Genomic DNA, 21,872 nt, shown 5'->3' with positions numbered 1-21,872 from the left:
TTAAAGCTTATTCCACAAGACCGGATACCTACATAAACTGTGAGTAAAAAATAAATAATTAAAAACAAGGATCAGTTTTATGCTGAAAATCATGCATTTTTTTCTCCATATTTTTACACCATTTTTGAACCAGGTGCTTTAGAAAAGAATACAGAAAATTAATTTACTACTGGTAAAAAATCTGGTGTGAACATCACACGACTTTCCTTATCCTATTGAATGACGCTTATTTGAGTGTTCTTTTACGCTAACTTTTACAATATCTCTGACCGTTTTGTCGCTATAGCTGAAAACCGCCAAAAAACGGTCGATAACCGCCAAGAAGCGGTCAAAATGCCGCCAACCGTAGCTTCTATCTCAACAGTTTGAGTTGCATCTTTGTCACATTTGTGAACTACATACCAAATTTCAAGTCTCTAGCTCACACCGTTCCCGAGATATTGTTAAATTACACCGAAAACCGCCAAAAGCGGTAAAATGCCGCCAACCGTTGCACCGATCTTAACCAAAAGTTTCGTGTCGCATCCTTGTCACATTTGACAGCTACATACCAAATTTCAAGTCTCTAGCTCTTAGTCGTTTCAACATCATCTCCAGCACAACAACGAGCTGAAAACGACACCCATGAACTATGAACAAAGTGTTCGAAAATTAGGGATTTTTAATGTTTTAACGTTTTTGTGACAAATTCGGTATATATTTTTAATTTATTGTAAGTTCTGTGTAACGTTTCGTTTTCGTACCCTTCGGTCTTCGCGTGTTCTTCCGTCTTTTTTCTGTGTACTATTACTGTCTACCGCGGCTGTTCTACTACCTAACCTCTTCTGGGCTTTCAAGATAGCAACGAGTGTCCATGATAAAGTAAGTCTAATTAATGTGTAGAAATTGATCAACCAATGATTACTAGGAGAGGATCTGATTGGAATGTTGAATTCGGGAAATAGGTATAGAAACTTTCCTGTTTGTTCACAACGGACAACGTATTATTTCACTAGAAAAGTGTAATCAGAACTTGAATGGTTGAGCTCATCATACCACAGCTTCTTCCTGGAGTTGGAAGTACCTACACAAGAAGAAGAAAGAAGCACGACGGGAAAATGTTATTGATAAAGAAGGGTCGTCAACAACAATCAATACTCTTTCAAAAGAACCTTTTCATTATCTATGAATGAATAATAAAAGTAGAATGAAGATTTTTGGAGCCTTTGCAAGATGATTATTGCTTCGATGTCCTTTGACTGGGATCACGTGGGTTGATGTTACAATTTCATTGTTATAGGGTGAACTATAGAACTGATGTTAGAAGGTAGCTGTTAAATCGTTTTAGTGAAGAAACTTACAGACTAGCTAGGATAAAGGTATAAGAAATCTTGTCTTTTTAAAGTAGCATCTCAAAATTTTGATTGGACCCCAGGTCCAAAAGGAAAGCCGAAAAAACAGCGCCTCTGCTGGGAGTGGAACCTAGTTGCTGTCGAATTCCAGCTTACAAGTTACTGTGTACTGTCAAAGATTGCGAGCAGCATTGGCATGTATTTACCAATTGACCTGGACACAAAATTGGAAACCCTAAATTCCAACAAGGTCCCCTTTTGTTGCACTCAAGTTTATTGAGTTTTCATTAACCCACCCTGAACAACAATCATATTGTAGCCAGTTCATTAAATTAATAACAGAAGCAGATGTGACAATTGTACTTTCTTTACATTAACATAACAAAAGTATTCCTTTTTTCTTCACTTTTGTATAAAAAGGGAAGAATTTTCTTTATAATTTTTTATTTGGGTTTTGAGCTCTCTCAAAGTCCTTCATCATTTTTACACACCACAATACAATGGCTTTGTACTTTTAGTTCTAGCATTTCAACTTTCCACAGATAAATTTCAGCACGTGGAATGATTGTAAATATTATAACCATATTCTTTACGGATCTAAGATAGATATTTTCTCGATTTTTCCTTTCTTCCATCTGGTAAAATTCATTTGAATCTTCGATGAACTTTTCGAGTTTAAATTTTATCGAAAACTAGAGTGCTTTCTTGCGATACCCATTCAAAAGTAAAAAAAGCAGCTACAAAATAAACATTAGTCTGTTTTGAGTTGTCAACAAGTCAAGAAAGTCCCAAACAATTTTATTATTGTGAGTTCTGCATTTTCTCTCTATAGGTATTTAAAACTTTCTTCCAAGTTTTCTACTCACTATTTTGTCCTTGTAGATTGCAAGGACTGTCAAATTGTAGGGTATTCTCTTTATACTTACCCAAGATTCTGTATGTGTGAATGGGGCCATTATATTGTATAATTTCTATTCTAAACCTTTGTAACATTTGAGGGCCCCTCATGTGCTTTGTCAAGTGAATAATAACAGTCTATTAATTTCTCGAGTGAGGATTTTAGGGTGATCTTTTGTATGTGTGTTATAAAGGTATTTTAAAATTTGACGGTTCAAAGGTAAATTTAAAATTGATTTCTTAAGCACTTCTGCCACGTTTTTCTTACCTGAGGTATATCGATTCTCTCTCTTTCTCTCTCACTCGTTCAAAATACAATCTTGACCCACCTCAAAAAATGTAATTTAACTTCATCAGGCATCATTCAGTATGTACTAAACGTAGAATTGCTGATGTATAATTAAAAAACTAGAAGTAGATACAGCGTGTGTTGAATGCTATAATCGAAACATAAAAATATATTTGCTTGCTAATGAAAAAAAAAATCGAGCTTTTAGCAATAGCCACCACCCCGTAAACATCCCTGCTGTCTATCTCTATAGCTATACTCGCATTGAATCGCCGCGCCGTCCTATATGTAAATTAATCATCCCTTTTCGCAAATTGCTAACACGGACACTTCTGCTTTAATTATTATGACTGCAATGTGCATGCATTCAATATTATTACAGTCTGTTAAACTACCTACGAGTACGTTTTGTATAGAGAATTCCATTGGAAATGTAAATATACACCAAACACTTGACTGAAATCAAAATAAGAAAAGAGCAGATTGATAGTTTCATTTATTTACCAACACCTGGTCTGAAACCTTTCCGTTCTTCCGACCAAACCGTTATACTTTTCGTCCCTCTGAATCTATTCTTATCTTTGGCTTCCTGGAGTCTGACAGACTGGGCATTGGAGAAATAAAAGGGTTTGTTGGAAATAAAAACGACCATCGTACTATTGCTGAACTTCCAATATACTAAGCCACTGATATTAGCATGTCTTTTTTTATATTGTGCACAATTTTACTGCTTTTTAATACCCTGGAAGCTCTACTAAATCTCTCTGGCTATTTATTTGGCAGTTCATGAAAATGCTATACTCAGAGTGTCATAAAAATTTAACATTATATTAGAAATAGTTAGTTATTAGCATTCTGTTAGGAAAAAAAAAAAAAAAACGAAAATGAAAAAATATTTCATAGCTTCCAGTGGCGAAGAAAAGTGCAAGGGAAAATCCAAAGTAAAGTTAACTGAGGGTGACAATATTCAATTCGACAATTTTATTTTATTAATAATTTATTTTCATTTCATTTTCATCATTATTGTTTTTGTGAAATCATGTATCCACATAGGTAATTCTAAACAAACAAAAACAAACTGAATCAAGAGACTCAAATGCATTTCAATTTCTAACCAACCACCCTGCACCACTGATACCTCATCCATCGTAAATCAAAATAATACAGAAAAGACGTGCTGGCTTGAGAAATGTCAAAATGTTTAATAGTTGTGTAAGAGCTAAAGACTTGAGACCAGTGAGTGCTTGGCTATTGTGATTAACAGTTCATGATCTTATTATATTGCTAACAAACACCTCACAAATAACCCCTCCGTCCCTTGGGTGAAATAAATTTAAAACAATTTTGCGAGGTCAATCCTTCTTATTGCAAAAACTTGGAACTTTGGACAATTTCTCAGAACTTTGACGAGAGTCGCGTGTATTTAAAACAGCCTCAACAAAACTGTAAAACAGTTCAGCCTTCCAGAATTTATTATTATACATACCAAAATTAAAAACAAATTCGCAAATTAAAAGAATTTTAGTCACACATTTTGAAGCCAAATATTACAACAATGAACGGAGCAATAGAGTCATTGAGACGTGAAATTCGTTGGGACTTGATGATATATGATAATTCAAACTTTCAAAAGGTATGCGAAGAAATACATATTTCAAACAGCGTTCAATTCTTTGATTCGAAAGAAGAATTGGGATCCTAAGAATAAATGTGTTTGAAAAATAATAGAAAGTTCTTTCTCTTTCTCTCTCTCTCTTTCTTTCTTTCTCTCTATTATTATTATTTTTCTCGTAAGTCGATCTTTCTAATAGAAAGTAAAAAAGAAGAGAAATATTTTGGATACATTGACACATCACAGAATTTACTTCAGTCGGTTTTAGAAACAAATAAAAGACAAAAATCTGACCCCGAACGGACAACTACCCCGAACAATACGTAAGAAAAGTATGGGACAAAATCGAAACTCCTCAACAATCAAGACCAAGACCAATTACAACGATATCAAATGAAATATTAATTTGAAAATATAAAATATGCCTCCTACGAGAGAAAATTTTATCAAGCAGAACGCCTAGGCAAAAGTTCCCTTCTTTCGTGTAAAATAGTATAGTGCTACTGCTACGAAAGTACTACTACAGTCTACTTTGTGTAATATAAGTTCGAGTATTGATTCCAGCTTTGTTTAAGCTAGAGGAAATTGTTGAGAGAGCTTCACAAGTAACCATGTTAAATTGGGACTCTTAGTATGAATTTATTACTACGGAACGCCTCTATTGTGCACAATGTTTGAAGATTCCTATTTACAAGCTAGGACCGAGAATATAAACAACCCAAGAATGGTGTAGGTATGTGTTTAGCTACTAATAAAATTGTTCGAAAATCTAATTGATAGTCCAAGTTTTCAAGACGTAAATATTAGTATTCGAAAACCTAACATTCTGGCTCTGGCCAAAAAATATCATATGACTTCATTCACACATAAAATTACTACACCCAGCGAGAGAGAGAGAGAGAGAGAGAGAGAGAGAGAGAGAGAGAGAGAGAGAGAGAGAGAGAGAGAGAGAGAGAGAGACTATATTCAAACAGGAAAAAGCAAAATGAAAGGAGGAGAAGAAGAAGAAGAAGAAGAAGAAGAAGAGAACTAGAGTTGTAATTATGATTCAGAAATCGCTGGCTGTCACAAAGCAATAATTTTCATCTCTAATGTGCACGAGGCAACCTCACCTAACAGGATCTGAGAGCTCTTTGATTGTTGGGATATCTGATTTAACGCTCAGCTAAATGTTAAATAAATATTTGGGGGTCATGGATAGGCTTGCCAAACGTCCCGAATTGGCCGGGACAGTCCCGAATTGCAGGGGGTGTCCCGGCGTCCCGTTCAGTTTTTCATTTTGGGGCGTTTTGTCCCGAATTCCATAGATATAAACTTATTTTAACTTTACCTTTTAACATTGTAATGAATGTAATGATGAATACAAGAAATCCAGATCGTCGTGGAAACTTTGTTCCAATAGGAAGTTGGGAGCGAGCTAATATTGATGTACAAGACAGGTCTAGATCACATCACAACAAAGAGCTCAGCATATTATTATCAACAATATGCCTACTAGCATCTCAGATCTCGAGAGTTATTATAATTAGTTCAGTAAGAGATTTATTATAATCCTATTAAAATAAATTCTCCTCCTGACTTCTTATAGGGTGTATTGGATATCAAGCGTTCATCGTTATAGTCATAATAATATCCAAGTCTGTTAAAGATACACCCAGTATCAGTAGTATAGTCATAATAATAGGCACCTACCTGGGACCTAAGGAAGTTCTTTATAGTAAGTAGTCATCATTATTATTACCACTACATAAGTATCTCACAGAATATAGCTAAAGCAAAGAACTTCAATACTTCCATATTCTGAATGCAACTTTTTTTTTCCTATGGAGCAGAGGTTCTCAACCGGTGGTACGCGTACCACTGGTGGTACGCGGATACATTTTATGTGGTACGCAGTCATATATTAATAATAACAATAAAGAAGAGAAATATTTTGGATACATTGACACATCACAGAATTTACTTCAGTCGGTTTTAGAAACAAATAAAAGACAAAAATCTGGATTCAAAGTTTAGAGAAAAGGTGAAAAATATCATGTAGAGAAGCGTGATGTTATACAAATTTCTAAGTTCATTATGAATAAGTCTGGGCCAGGTATCCATGTGACATCAATGAGAAGAGTTTAAAATTGAGGGGTAAAAGAACGACTGTGTAAGGTAAGGAATATTAAAGAATTCAAAGGAAAAGGAATCTTCTCTCCAATAAGAAGACTCTGTGCTTTGTGATTGTGGTACTGGTACAACAAGCCTCTGTTTATGGGGGTTAGTAGGTACATGATTGGATTTATCATGGATTACTGGATTAGATGAGTAAAAGCCTTTATTAATGTGAGGTCACAAATACAGGGTTCATACACTTTTCCCAAAATGAAATTCCACAACTTACTTCTAAATTGTGCATAGGGTACTACAGTGTACACATTTAAAGTGACAAGACAGAATAACTGTACAATCCAGGAATAGATCATCCAAAGATTAGGGTTCTTAATGTTGGTTTCAAGTATTAAAACGATGTCCTTTTCGTATATGGTAGAACAAAAAAACAATAACCGCCCGACGCGACGTTTCTTAACTCTTCTTATGTTTATTTCCTATCTTATAGGTATTCCTAGAAGATTTTGCAGCTTTAGAATATTGTCCCCTCAATCCTCAATGAACATTCTTTTTAATTTACATTACAAGCTCGTTGCAATTCTGTCATGCAGAAACATTATTAAAATTATACGTGAGATTAAATTGCATACTTTATACACTTCCTTTACACCAAAGAAACTGCACTGGTGCTATCTAAAATCTGCAACCTTGATCAGTAAACTTCAAGCCCATGTCTTGAGTAAATTCATAAAATAATATATTTTATCAGTTTTATTACACACTGTCAATATTAATTTAATTATTGCTTACTTATTGAATAGAGAATTGTGCCTTTCATTCATGGAAGATAAGAGCTCTATTGGATTTTAATTAACATGCAATACTTTTACAATTTTCACAGCATTCACGATTCATTGCACTGAGGTACTTTACATATGTACGAGTAAAAGCACCCTCAACTAGCTCGCAAAAAATGAAGCAGTTTTTTACGTGTGTATATTATGTTGGGGGTAATAATACTATTACTCCAGGCTAGGGTAGGTACAGGGGCTTAAATTTATTGAGAGGTTGTTCGAATTCCACAGATTGAAGTCATTAAGTGATTATGGTAAACTATACATTTACCAGATACTTGCCTATTGTATCCATAATATGTACCTATGCTGAATAGTTTAACTTTTCCGTACATGAAGCTCGAGTGGCCAGTGTGCACCATGTAAGTGAAAGGCCATAGGACAACACCATGAAAAATCAATACGCCAAGAACGTGTGGGAAGAACTTCTTTCCTCTAAATACGTTACCTAAGGGTTAAACTTTATTGGCATAATGGTGAAGGAAACTGCAGTACAGCAAACGCCCTAGCAAGAGAGGTTTCATGCCGTAAAAAGGCAACAGAAATTGTTTATGAGGCTTTATAATGTCGGCGTAGAACATAGACTTTTGTTTTATTTTTTTCAACTTTTCATTCACTTAACGTTCTTTTTTCCTGCTGTCTATCTAGTTTTCTAATCGATAAAGTACTTTTTAATAGCGACCGTTTTGTTGCTTTATTGTCAGTGTAAAAGTTGATGGGCGAGGAAACTGTAATAATAATAATAATTCCGACAAAGCCTATAGACTAGCAGACGATATGCTAGATGAATTATGAGGAAATCATGTATGGCTCCCAGTGTCTTGGGTTCACAACTGTAATGTAAACACAGGAAGGTCACTATGGAAAATGATGTAGCCTAGCCATTAATTACAAGATTTAACATTGGATGCATTCTTGTCCCAATAATCTTGGAACCCAAAGTCATTTGCTTGGCTTGGAATCTTGTGTTTATTCCGCCCATGGCTATCTTATTGACTAATTAATAAAAATGGAGAGTAATAATCAAGTGAACAGAGCAACCTTAATCAGTAACGTTTATCTATGTCCATATTTAAATTAAAGCCTTCCTGGATTGCATTTAATTAGGAGCTTGAAAACTCACTAGCCCTCAGTGGAAAATCAATGACCTAAAAAGGTACAAGCTTCGGATTATATCTTTTTAACCTGTCAACTTTCTCAATACTCTTTATTCGTGAAAAATTATTAGAAAAATAACAACTCTTAATGTAACATGCAATTAGGTAAATTGTACTGAAGCTATTTTCGAGAAATGCAGGTGAAATGAAGAATAAATAGAATATTACAGAGGGCATCAAACAAAACAGAAGATAGAAGTGAATTGAAAATGACGCACAGAATATAGGAAACAAATCGAGCTTCTGACGCAAGAGAAAAACTAAAGAAAGGCAAATGGTTTTTCTTTATATGCCAGTCATAAATCTCAGGACGGGAAAGCAAAAGTATAATGGCCAAATTATGCACCAGACAAAGACAAATGTCGAAGATTGATTTTTATGCCTTCTCTCTCTTTCTCTGTCCCTCTCTTTCTTTCTCTCTCTCTTCATTTGCGTGTTTCGGATTGTAATGTCAGCAAATAAGAAGAACAAGTCTGCATTTTCTCCCATTTTCTTTCATCCCCAATGTTTGCCTACATCTGAGGACCAATTTAGGAGAATCCAGGGTATGGCCTATGGCTTTCATTATTCCGAATCGACATTTTGGATATTTGGCAAGCCTAGTCATGGATATTTGAAACGAACATTCCACTCGAATCCAAATTAAACACAAGCTTCATAGACACATAAAAGGACCACTAATTTAATCACACATTTCCAGAGTTGACCTAAATAGAGAACTCGCACCTTGAAAAATTAACATTATAAATAAAGAAGATCTCGTCAGTCCCAGTTTAATCAAAACACATTGACCAAATAAAAGCTCGACTGAGTGGGCGGCTCAGAGTTGATATGTCGAGCTACCAAACCCCCCCCAGATCGCTTTCATTACCTTTATTATCTCACTTATCTCTCATTCTCTCTGCCTGGCAACACAAAAACCCTGTGCGGTTTACATCTTCACGTAGTAGTTTCGTACATGAGAGGCTGGAAACCCTCCCCAAGAAGAACAACAACAAAATCATATTGCTAGGCAACCAGGGCGGGAAGGCAAGACACGAAGCCATTATAAAAACACATTACAAGCAAAATCTAATTCAGACTAATTAATATGCAAGCCTAATACAACGGGCAAGCAATATTTTGTGAGCCAAAGCAGCAAGAAACGGGGCATAAACTACTCGAAATACATGAAATACACAATCGTCCCTTAATATTATTAGGAGCTTCATAAATAAATAAAGCTTTTTTTATGAACCGTTTGACCCGTTCGTTCTTTCGTTCGAGAAAGATGAAAATTTCCATAGACTTATGTACTTGTAATATCACTTGTGAATCTCTTACATAGTTATCTTTTTTATTGAAATCTCACCTCTGAATAGCACACCACTGACAAAAATGATAATGTCTGAGCAAATCCTGCGATGATAAGAACTAAACCTCCCTTCACACCCCGTAGGAAATACTCAACGGATTTCTGCTTTTTTTTTGTCCAGAAGAACTGAAAGGTCTTTGCAAAGGCCAGGCAGTTTCCCCTCTGTAAATGTTTTGACTTTTGTCCCTCAGAGTTATTAATATTTCAGCCGGCATCGGCATTATCCACTTGCAACTACTCTCAAGAACACTACCATGCAGTTTCAAACGCTTATACTTGCGTTTATTATAAAACAATTCAGTGCACACTTAATGTATCAAAAAAGCAGATGAGTGTTCCCCAATGATATACTTAATCCTTCTTTTTTTTTAACTAGTTGGGGAACGGATCGTCAGCATTAGGATTCGAACGTGGTCACCGAATCCCAAAGGAATTGGAAGAAGAAACACAGAATATGCATTCCCGTTTTCTCGCTCCATTTGAGCGTTTTCAGTCATCTTAAAGTCACCTCGGAGGCAGCGTTAACTTGCAGCACCAAGATACAATCATACTACTGCCATTCTTTGTAAATCTCCAAGCAGCTGTCTCATGAACGTCCCATTACGTCTTTAATGTTATCCTCAAAGTAATAACGTTACTTTAAGTAATAATATTCTTTCTCCTATTTTACAAAGAAAGTCCCGAGTTCATTTTATGTTTTATCAGGCATAGAAGATAGGAGAGAAAAAATATATGAAATTACCTATGTGCACTAAGGGCTATAGTACTAAGGGCTAAGGGTTTCTCTTTTTCTCCTATCATAAACTTGGGAAAAACAAAAGTTTGCAACTTCTCTCTCTCTCTCTCTTTCTTTCTCTTTCTCTCTCTCTCTTTCTTTCTTTCTCTCTATTATTATTATTTTTCTCGTAAGAAATGAAATATTAATTTGAAAATATAAAATATGCCTCCTACGAGAGAAAATTTTATCAAGCAGAACGCCTAGGCAAAAGTTCCCTTCTTTCGTGTAAAATAGTATAGTGCTACTGCTACGAAAGTACTACTACAGTCTACTTTGTGTAATATAAGTTCGAGTATTGATTCCAGCTTTGTTTAAGCTAGAGGAAATTGTTGAGAGAGCTTCACAAGTAACCATGTTAAATTGGGACTCTTAGTATGAATTTATTACTACGGAACGCCTCTATTGTGCACAATGTTTGAAGATTCCTATTTACAAGCTAGGACCGAGAATATAAACAACCCAAGAATGGTGTAGGTATGTGTTTAGCTACTAATAAAATTGTTCGAAAATCTAATTGATAGTCCAAGTTTTCAAGACGTAAATATTAGTATTCGAAAACCTAACATTCTGGCTCTGGCCAAAAAATATCATATGACTTCATTCACACATAAAATTACTACACCCAGCGAGAGAGAGAGAGAGAGAGACTATATTCAAACAGGAAAAAGCAAAATGAAAGGAGGAGAAGAAGAAGAAGAAGAAGAAGAAGAAGAGAACTAGAGTTGTAATTATGATTCAGAAATCGCTGGCTGTCACAAAGCAATAATTTTCATCTCTAATGTGCACGAGGCAACCTCACCTAACAGGATCTGAGAGCTCTTTGATTGTTGGGATATCTGATTTAACGCTCAGCTAAATGTTAAATAAATATTTGGGGGTCATGGATAGGCTTGCCAAACGTCCCGAATTGGCCGGGACAGTCCCGAATTGCAGGGGGTGTCCCGGCGTCCCGTTCAGTTTTTCATTTTGGGGCGTTTTGTCCCGAATTTCCGTTTTTGTCCCAGAAAAAATTCGGGACGCGTTTTTTAACTTTAAAATTAGGTACCTCTATAAATCAGAATTTGTTCTTAACTTGTTTAAATTTGTCATGCTTTCATCAGTTTGCTCTTCCACTTTGCTAAACCTTTATAAACGAGAAAATGGTTGTATTAAACCGCCTTAAACGAAAAAATGAGATGGTCCCTTGGATTCTCGTTTATCCAGGTTCGACTGTATTTTGTTTATCTGTTTTTAATAATAGGTATGTTACCTATCACCTATCGTACCTATGTACATATCGTACCTATGTGATTTCGCGATTTCGCGATCACTATTTCTATAGCAACAAGAAAAAAATAATATCCTAATCAATTTGTGAAGGAAGACTTTAAATGGACTAACATCAGACTAGGTAGTGTCTATTGTTCTCTTGAAAAGCACTACTTGCATCAGAGATGGCTGTTACAAATGTCATGCTGCTATACCTGGACTAGATCACTATTTCTATAGCAACAAGAAAAAATAATATCCTAATCAATTTGTGAAGGAAGACTTTAAATGGACTAACATCAGACTAGGTTACTAGGTAGTGTCTATTGTTCTCTTGAAAAGCACTACTTGCATCAGAGATGGCTGTTACAAATGTCATGCTGCTATACCTGGACTAGATCTTTTCTATTATCCCTGTTACTAATAGAAATAAAGGTCGAACCTATGCCAGTGTATGTACAATAATTTATGTTTAGTACCTTCAATGTAATTGCAGAGTAATATTGGCAGTCCCAAGTACCTCGTACAGCTGGAAAAATATTGAGGCTAAGTACTTACTTCGTCTAATAACTTCGGATGTTTTAATTAAATTGGAACTTAAAAATAAATTAATAAATTGATTTTGTTTCTTTTCACGGAAAAGGTAGGTATTATTATTTGCATAATTAATATCGTACTTTCTTTCATGTGTGTTGGTTTTAGCGATGTACAAAAAAAAAAGACCTGAAATTGGATCCCAGACTTTGTCTCAAGTGAACCGAGATCTAAGTGGACTTGAAATGTGTTATGCTGTTATTATGTTAGGTGTACAATATTTCATGGTAGTCACTTTGTCTTGGCATGATCTGTCTGGTGAGGTTTCAGACTTCCGGAACTAGTTTGGTGCTTTGTGAGGCTGTCTTGTGTACTCCAGTTTCTAATTCTTTTCCTTCTTTTATGTTTTTTCTTCTTCTTTTTTTTTCGAGCAATATGCCTGAAATTTCGTAAGAGAAAGTAAAGTATTTGTTCTCTGCTCTTTAGCCTCTGAACTGAATGACTCGTAAAATCACAAATCCCATAAACTTAACATTACTAGAACTAAATTGAATTTTCATATCTAAATGTTGAAATCGGAGGTGGGGGTTATAACGAGCAATACTCGTATGCCTGAAATTTCGAAAGAGAAAGTAAAGTATTTGTTCTCTGCTCTTTAGCCTCTGAACTGAATGACTCATAAAATCACAAATCCCATAAACTTAACATTACTAGAACTAAATTGAATTTTCATATCTAAATGTTGAAATCGGAGGTGGGGGTTATAATTCAATTCACAAACTAAAAACTGTGACCTTTAAAAAGAGACAATCAGAAGGTTACAACAATTATTGTAGTTATTGATTCATCAAGTAACCTTTGCGCCATCCCTATATTTTTACAAAAGCTCCTGAGACATCTACGTCATCAAAGCAATTACCTCAGGTGCAGAGTCAAGTCGTTCTTTCCTATATGCAGAAATATGTTTACACGATGCAATTCCAAACTTCCTTCCCCTTCAGCAAATGTCTTATGCTTTCGTATCATCATAAATCACATCTCTTTGTTAGAACTTCGATTTTTTTTTTTTTTTTTTTTTTTTTTTTTTTTTTTTTCATCTTAATTAAAATTTTGTAAAACTTCATTAAAACTTTAAAATAATCATCATGTAATAAAAGTTTACTTTTTTATGACCCGGGTTACCGGGGTACAATGGGATTCTCTTTACACTGCGCTGATCTTTGAGCAGTAAATTTAATAATTAAATTTAGTTTGGATTTATCTTTCTGTACTAACCATAGTGTGAATACGACTGTTTAATTAAAATTCTAGCCCTTTTGACTACCAGTGTGCTTTTTTGTCTACTTACAGACCATCGATTAAATAATCCCCGAAATATAGACCGGGATCAGGATCACTTACCTAAAACAGAAAAAAATTATCAGAGTTAGTATCATAAAAAAGAAAACAATTAATGCAGAAATAGAATAACGAATTTTACATTATATCGAAACATAAACACGAGGAAAAAAATTAAAAAAATTGGGTATTATTTTGCTTAATCAGTTTAAAGTAATGCCAAATCTTACTGTTCCTAATCGAGTAATCGTACAACAAGATAAACTTGCTGTCAGTATAAAACAATACCCATCCATACCCCTACACTCAGTGCATTGTTCGTACAAAACTTAAGTACATCAAGATAAACTTGCTGTCAGTATAAAACAATACCCATCCATACCCCTACACTCAGTGCATTGTTCGTACAAAACTTAAGTACATCAAATTAAAAACAAATTTGGGGTGTTGCATGAGTTTTTATTTGGTTTTCAAACTTTTTCTATGGTAGTACATAAAAAAGTTTAAATGGGGTATTTATCTGTCCGCCATTCAGGGAAGAAATTTCTCATTGTTCTTCAAGTTTTCAACTTAACCTCTTCAAGAACAGTGTACTCAATTGAGGAAAGAAAAATATTCACACATTACGATGACGAAAGTAAAATCAGAAGTAGATAATATTTATGTATAGATACTATGTAGCATTATTTGACTGGTGAAAATGTAAAGATAACGAAATAAAACCAAATATAGACACTAACAGGTAAGAAAGAGGAAGGCAAAGTAAGGATGAGAACCTGTGCAGACATATAATACGAGTAAAGATACGAAAAAGTAAGGAGCTAATAAATAAACCAGTATTGTTTACGATGGTAAATGTGTCAAGGAAAAAGAAAAGCTAAAGAAGGTAGAGTAAAATACGAGGAGAGCAACATGTATAATAAATAATGTGGTTCTAAAGAGGCTCAGAAAAGATAAAGATATTTCCCATTAGTAGAGTGATTAAGTAATTTTTGGCTGGAGAAAATTAAAAACATAATAAAAAGAAATGATAAAATTCCAAAGGGAAATACATAGGGCAAAGGGTTTATGCTTAATTTTTGGCTGGAGAAAATTAAAAACATAATAAAAAGAAATGATAAAATTCCAAAGGGAAATACATAGGGCAAAGGGTTTATGCTTGAAAAGTATTACCTACATCGCTTATTCGCTTAGGTCCTTAGACTTATATTAGGTAGGTATCTTTCTTTTGAAATATTCTAATTTCACTAGTACCTACCTCTCTAGTCTATAATATTACGTTCACATTTTGCACTCCTTTCATCTGAGGCCAGCGAGGACACTCTGTATATGTACCTTGGTAATAAAATAAAACAACACAAGAGTTTAAGACTGAAATGCTCGTAAATCGTATATGTTAGTAAACTTTACTGTTACTGAAAATGTTATGGAAATATATATATATTATTTTTTATAATGACCTGTCCTGATGCAGAAGTCGCCCTCAAATTCAACAAGCCATTATTTGAATGTATATAATGTGTAGTTATTTTCATAGTTAGTACTTATAAAATAGATTTTCATATTGAAATGAAAAACACAAAACCTCCTGGAGGAGCTTTTCTACCCAACCACCGCACCGGGGGAAAAAGAGACGGAAATTTTCAAGAAACCTGGTTGAGACTTGGACACCCTGTATATATAATACACTCAACTTTTGTAATAATATATGCATGAAATGTGCGACATAAAAATCGATAATGTGAAGCCCTTTTTTGTGCACTGTTCTTGCTCGTGCAGTACAGAATTGAACCTAACCATCTCAGTGTAATAAAGACAAGAGAAAAGCTTGGTAATCAATAATAATTTAATATTATGTCCACCGCACAATTAACCCTTGATGGCATGAGTAACTTGCTGTGAGACTCAAATGTTACTCAAATATCTCCAAGTCAACAAAGTAATTTTATTCCCATAAAGTTAGACTCAATGTGGCTTAAAGGTTTAATACTGAAAAGGAACTTTGATATATTATGTATAAATATATTTCTTTTTTCCTTTCTCTGATCGCAATTCACATATTTGTGACGACAGTGACAAATAAATCAGTCATGTTAACTGAAAGCTCACTGGTTCTCAGGGTCATTCAATATTTGCTCATCACAAAGAAGGCGTGATTATCTAATCAATAGAAACTTACAACTATCGACAAGTGGGATATTTATCACGATGGATGCTGATTATTATTATCTTTTGTATAATAATGGAGGAAAAAAGTCAACCTACATGTTTCAAATGTCAGGGTTCAAGCAGAAATATTCTGAACAGAAATTCAAATAATTTAATTGTTCATAAAGTGTGTGATGAAATGGAAAAGCCAAGATACTTGTACAAGAATGAGAATACCCTTGATGGTGAACGGAGATAAAAATGCTTGTGTAGGATAACAGGATATTGAGTTACAGTCACATACCTTAGTAATTTATCTTTAGTTTCTTTTCAGGCTATTTTTCCAAGCTTTTGATTTTCTTCTATACATATTTGTAGCAGACGTATTTTCCAATAGTTTTGTGACTAGTATCTGTTAAAAAAGTAATATGTATTAGAATTAAGCTTTCTCATGCTTTGACAAAGTAGTCAATATGTACGTACAACTTCCCAATTAATAACTACCACGTCAGTAATATTTCCCATTATCTTATTGACAATTCACAAACCGCGAGATAAATGTGAGATTAAAGTTGTTTAGATAAATGTGTGCTCGTACATTTTTATAACAAAAACCATTCTATTTTCTCCTTCTCTTCCTAATCCTTCTCCTCCTCCTCCTCCTCCTCCACTTACCCCGTTATGTGTTAACACCTCCTCGGTCCCTGAGGAAATTAAACACACCATCTTTCCGTTCGAGTTAAGAGATCCTCCTGAGAAGAAGCGAGAGAATTTTAGTTGAAAATTCTTCTACACCTCTCAGTAAGTTGGCTAGTTAGACATTGCTTTACATTTTACATTGCGGCAGTCTACACCTACAGTCGCGAGGAACCTAATATACTATTCTTGTTAGTGTCACTTGCCTAGTAGCGGAAACAAAAAATTTAATATTGCGCAATGTATTTAATGCATAGGCTGTATTGGGCAGTGGTAGATCTAAGAAGTCTGATCTCAGTAGTGACTTACTCGTATGGCCTGCGATGTGTGGAATTAGCCATTATCAGCATTATCTGGAATTCGCAATTTTGAGTGAGTTCTGCAGCTCACTGAACAACACTAGTGTACATAAAATAATTCCACTAGAGGCTAAGCTGCAAAAGACTAAGAAAATTCATCAAATTTAAAATAAAATAAATATTAACAAAAGAAACAAAGAAAAGAAAAGTTGATCCTGTGTTATTGACACGGTGTAAAATTATGAACAGCTTTGTAATTTTAATTTAATAAGAAAAGAATTCTTTCAGGGTAACAATGCGGGAACAACTAGAGATCTCATCTCAGCTCAAGTCCAGTGGATCCAAAGTCCTTATAGTCGCAGTCGGTACAAGCGGCTTCTCAAATAGAAAACAATATAATTGATCTCTATCATGGCTCCTACTGATTTGAATAAAAAAACCTTGCCTTCTCAATGTAGAATTTATTTATATTTGGTTTTGTTTTAACTACATACATTACGTGTTTCCACTTCAGTATACTACGACCAAGCCACAGCTGAACTGTGATAGCGGTCTGTCTATTCCTTGGAATTTATTTTAAAATTTGTGAAGAGAGATTCGAATGGTAGATTACCATGGTACTGTGATGTTGTAATGACTATACATACTTGGTCTTCAAGTTTCAACAAATTGATAGTAAATCACACGATATTCCCAATGATTCTCTCTATCTCTCTTTTAACTTTAATTTGGTAAGAATTCAATAAACCTCTCGTGTCACCTATTGTGAGTTACAGTTTCTTTATTTACGTCATGGATGTTCCTAAACAAGTTGATGGTTTCTCTCTATTAAAATAGGCACCTATACGTACCTATATAGATTCCAACCTAACTGTTTTGTTAATATGTATTATATTTAAAAATAAAAACAAAACAAACAAAAACAAAAGACTGAAGACTCCGTTCGGATTATTGCATTTATCATAAAATATGTATATGTATGTAATACTATCGGACTCGGAATAAATTTCACATTTCATGTTATTTGTTCATGTAGGAAAACTTGGAGATCAAAAACTGCTGCACATTAGCATCCAGGTTTCAAACTGTGTATAGTACAAGATACCTACGCTACGGCCTCAGAGACAAATACCTGATAAAACTTAAGTATTGTTCGAAACTTCAACTTCGGGGCTTGAGAAATGTCAAAAATGAGCAACTATATCTTGTGATTTTAAATAAAATATGTATTGTTGTTGGACATTGATAACTGCGTATTCATATAATCATTCACCGGTGAATAGTGGAAATTTACTATTTCAAGAATTCACCAAATAGGTAGTTAAGGTGAGTAAAAAAGTCGCAGTCGCTTGTGATTTTAAATAAAATATGTATTGTTGTTGGACATTGATAACTGCATATTCATAGGTATAATCATTCACCGGTGAATAGTGGAAATTTACTATTTCAAGAATTCACCAAATAGGTAGTTAAGGTGAGTAAAAAAGTCGCAGTCGACTAATAATATTCTCACGACTTCGAATTCACAGAAAGATATACATACTGTATGGTAATATGTTTCTACATATTTACTGTATGTTAATATAGGTCAAGACTTTTAGATAATGATATGAGATACCTTATTTAGAACGCGGGGGTCTACATCAAATGATTCATGATATGAAAATAAATAATTATTCCAAGTTTAAATACGAACCTAATTTGTTACTGAGCTTCTGCAAGGATCAAGTCGTCTAACATGGAAAACAAACTGCCTACCTGAAAGAGAGAGAGAATAAGTTTCTGAACAATTTATCCATGTTAAAGTTCAATGCATAATTGTATTTTTCTGTACCTAAAAGCTACATATATGTCATATTTTCCTCGTATGCGATATTGTCCTCGCTTTTTCAATACATAATTGGATGAAGAAAAAAAGCTAATAATACCTACGCATACGGGCTTGAAAACTTCATCTTTCATGTTTGTAGATCACGGAATTTGACCTTTTCAGTATAATTGGGAGGAGATACAAATTACAACAATATTCCGTAATAACAAGCAAAAAATATAGCAAGAAATATTGATACAGAATTCAGGGACGTCTATAATATTGCCAGCCAAATGTGATCATTGTACAGAATCTTTAGCCTTACAGTTCGGGATGTTAAGGTTGGTAAAATTTTCTGTGTTTTAGAAAATGACATGGGTACACCCTCAAAACAAACTTTTCTTCCATATGTAGGAAACTCATGGGTCACGGTTTTAGAGATCTCATCTCAGCTCAAGTCCAGTGGATCCAAAGTCCTTACAGTCGCAGTCGGTACAAGCGGCTTCTCAAATAGAAAACAATATAATTGATCTCTATCATGGCTCCTACTGATTTGAATAAAAAAACCTATGTCTTAATTTGCAAATAGTCACATAAAAGTCAGTATCTCGTATTTACTTTGGAGAACACTTCCCTTATCCCTCGTCAGCTAATTCTTCTATCAGACCCATTGAACTGTAATCAGCTAATCCGTATAGGTACCTCGTACTTGCAAAATTGTCTTGAAATTTTTATATGGAAACGTGTAAAATTTTCGACTTGACTAAGATAGCACTTTGGACGTGCTAGCTCTTTTCTCCAATGAAAACCAACCATCTAATAAGAAGAAGTTGGTTGATATTTTTTAAATTAAGTTATATTTTTTACGTATATCTACCTACCTTGTGCTCAAAATTTATGGGAAAGTTAACATTGTAAAGCTCGTATTAAACCATTTACCTTGTAAATAGTGCTGTCAAATTTGACTCAGATGTCGGACTAGAAGTTGTTTGAGTAGTTTTACATCGATCCTATCCACTAGCTAGAATAGCTTCCTACTTATAAAACGGTAAACCGTCTTGAAAAGCGTTCTAAAACGAAGAGAAAAAGTAAACTACATATAATAAATTAGGATAACCGAATGGACGGGGTTAATTGTAGATGAACCCGTAAGGCGCTGTTAAATTTCTACTAGTATTTTGGCGAATTCTGGAACATTTGAAAATAAAATCTCTGTCTCAAATAAGACTCGAATTAGCGTCCTGCTCATTGTAATTACGGCAACACGTAACACTAGTTTCCAATCATTGCTGTACAGTGTACACTTGTACAGGTACAGGTACACCCTCACCCCTCAGAATCCTAATCTCGTTCACTTCCTTTCGTTTTGCTATGAAAATTGCAACCTGGCTCTGCTAAAGCGGAATAAGTTCGAGTAAAAAAAAAAAAAAAAAATCAGGCGTCCTGCTCATTGTAATTACGGCAACACGTAACACTAGTTTCCAATCATTGCTGTACAGTGTACAGTGTACACTTGTACCGGTACAGGTACACCCTCACCCCTCAGAATCCTAATCTTGTTCACTTCCTTTCGTTTTGCTATGAAAATTGCAACCTGGCTCTGCTAAAGCGGAATAAGTTCGAGTAAAAAAAAAAAAAAAAAATCAATACAATAATTTATGTTTAGTACCTTCAATGTAATTGCAGAGTAATATTGGCAGTCCCATGTACCTCGTACAGCTGGAAAAATATTGAGGCTAATTACTTACTTCGTCTAATAACTTCGGATGTTTTAATTAAATTGGAACTTAAAAATAAATTAATAAATTGATTTTGTTTCTTTTCACGGAAAACTTTACTACTTTAAAGCTATTTGTAAACTAAAGAAAGTAAAAACTAAAAATAACAAGTCCTGGGTATTTTCAAGAGAAAACTGATTTTCAGGGAAGCGGATCATAAATGCATTGTTCACAAGGAGAAGCTGGTAGTTAAGTTACTATCATAGTTTCCAATTACCCAACAAAAAATAATAAATGCTTACATCATATACAAACTATATGGTTTAGCTCAAGAAATTATTAATAGAATATAAATGTTGTTTTTCTTTTGATTAATAGCACTAGCTTCTACAGCAAAATATAAATATGGGTAAGTTTCCCCCTGTACTGGTATTTTAACAGTAAAATGATAAATAGAGCTTGGGTATCACATTATTATTATCATTTTTAATTATTATTATTGTTATTATCATAATCATTATTATTATTATTTACAGGTACCTAGATACAGCGAATAAAAATATACATAGGTAATAAATAGAGATAAGCTGGGAGAAAAAGTTTATGACTACATTTTCCATAATTTTCAGCGTAATATAATTTTATCATGTAGCGGTAGTAGTTCATTAGGTTTACTTAACCCTTCAGTGCTTCAGAGTCTCTGGACTCTAGAGTAATATTTTTTTAGTTAGGTATGAGAATATTTAACTATGATTAACTAAAGAACTCGAACAGTCTAACTTGATCTCAGTTTACCAATTCGTATTAGTTAAATAATCCTCTTGTGAAACTAACTCAATCATACCAATTCTAACCCACTTCTAAACGTATTAGAAACAAGCGGTTTTCACCTTTCGACGCCATCCTACACGAGAAAATTTGAAAACCCCAAATTTCCTGACCGTCCGACAACGTCCCCATGATGAATTATGGCCATTTTTGAACGCGTCTTTTGAAATGTGCAAACCGAAGGACAATTACTATACCGCATAAATTATTTAACCCCTCGAAGCCAAGAGAAAGCGAAGGTATCATGCCCCCCCCCCTCTTTGAGCTTCTGCAAGGATCAAGTAGCCAAAATGAAGTCTCCACTATGAAGAGTGTGACAAATCAAAATAATCCAACATTCCGAGTTGTGACACTTTTACTTAATTTGTACGGAGAACGTTACAAAAGAAAATACAATGTAGAAGGAAAAGTGAAACTAAGTTTGCTCTAGGGTGGAGTTAATAGCTGCGGTATTTTCTTTGCCATTTGAAACCTTTTTCTACCATTCTAATAGCAGTTCTACTTTAATGTTTAGGGAGAATTATCAACAAGTTTCTCTCCTCATGCCCGTTTTCGGATGTTTTCTTTTTTAAATGGGAAAATCTGGTGATGTTTACACAAAAGAGGGAAAAAGACAAAAACGCAGAGGGATTTATTTTCATACACTTAAAATAATAATAATAATAAAAAATCTAGACGCTCACGTTGAACTTAATTCCAATATGTATCGAATGATTATGTTATTCCTATCAGAGAGATTCATAGGGCGACAAAAGAAAGACCACGAGTTCTAAAAGAAATATATCAAGACGAAGTCCAAGAAAAAGATGAAAACATGTCATAATAATATGAAATATGTATAATAGATTGATCAATAGATAAAAATTGTAATAATGAACAAGGATACG

At 34.3% G+C, this 21,872-nt stretch overlaps 1 long non-coding RNA gene across 1 annotated transcript; it reads right to left on the bottom strand.

Moving 5' to 3' along the window:
- Window positions 1-11,839: 11,839 nt before the first annotated feature.
- LOC113467077 lies at window positions 11,840-21,219 on the bottom strand. Its single transcript, XR_003391280.1, has 2 exons — window positions 20,109-21,219; window positions 11,840-12,093 (listed from the first exon to the last, which is right to left on the bottom strand). It is a non-coding gene; the product is annotated as an uncharacterized LOC113467077 (long non-coding RNA).
- Between the last annotated feature and the right edge of the window lie 653 nt (window positions 21,220-21,872).

Source organism: Diaphorina citri, unplaced genomic scaffold (genome assembly GCF_000475195.1).
Source record: "Diaphorina citri unplaced genomic scaffold, Diaci psyllid genome assembly version 1.1 scaffold398, whole genome shotgun sequence".
NCBI lineage: Eukaryota > Metazoa > Arthropoda > Insecta > Hemiptera > Psyllidae > Diaphorina > Diaphorina citri.
This window is presented reverse-complemented; position numbering and strand designations above follow the sequence as displayed.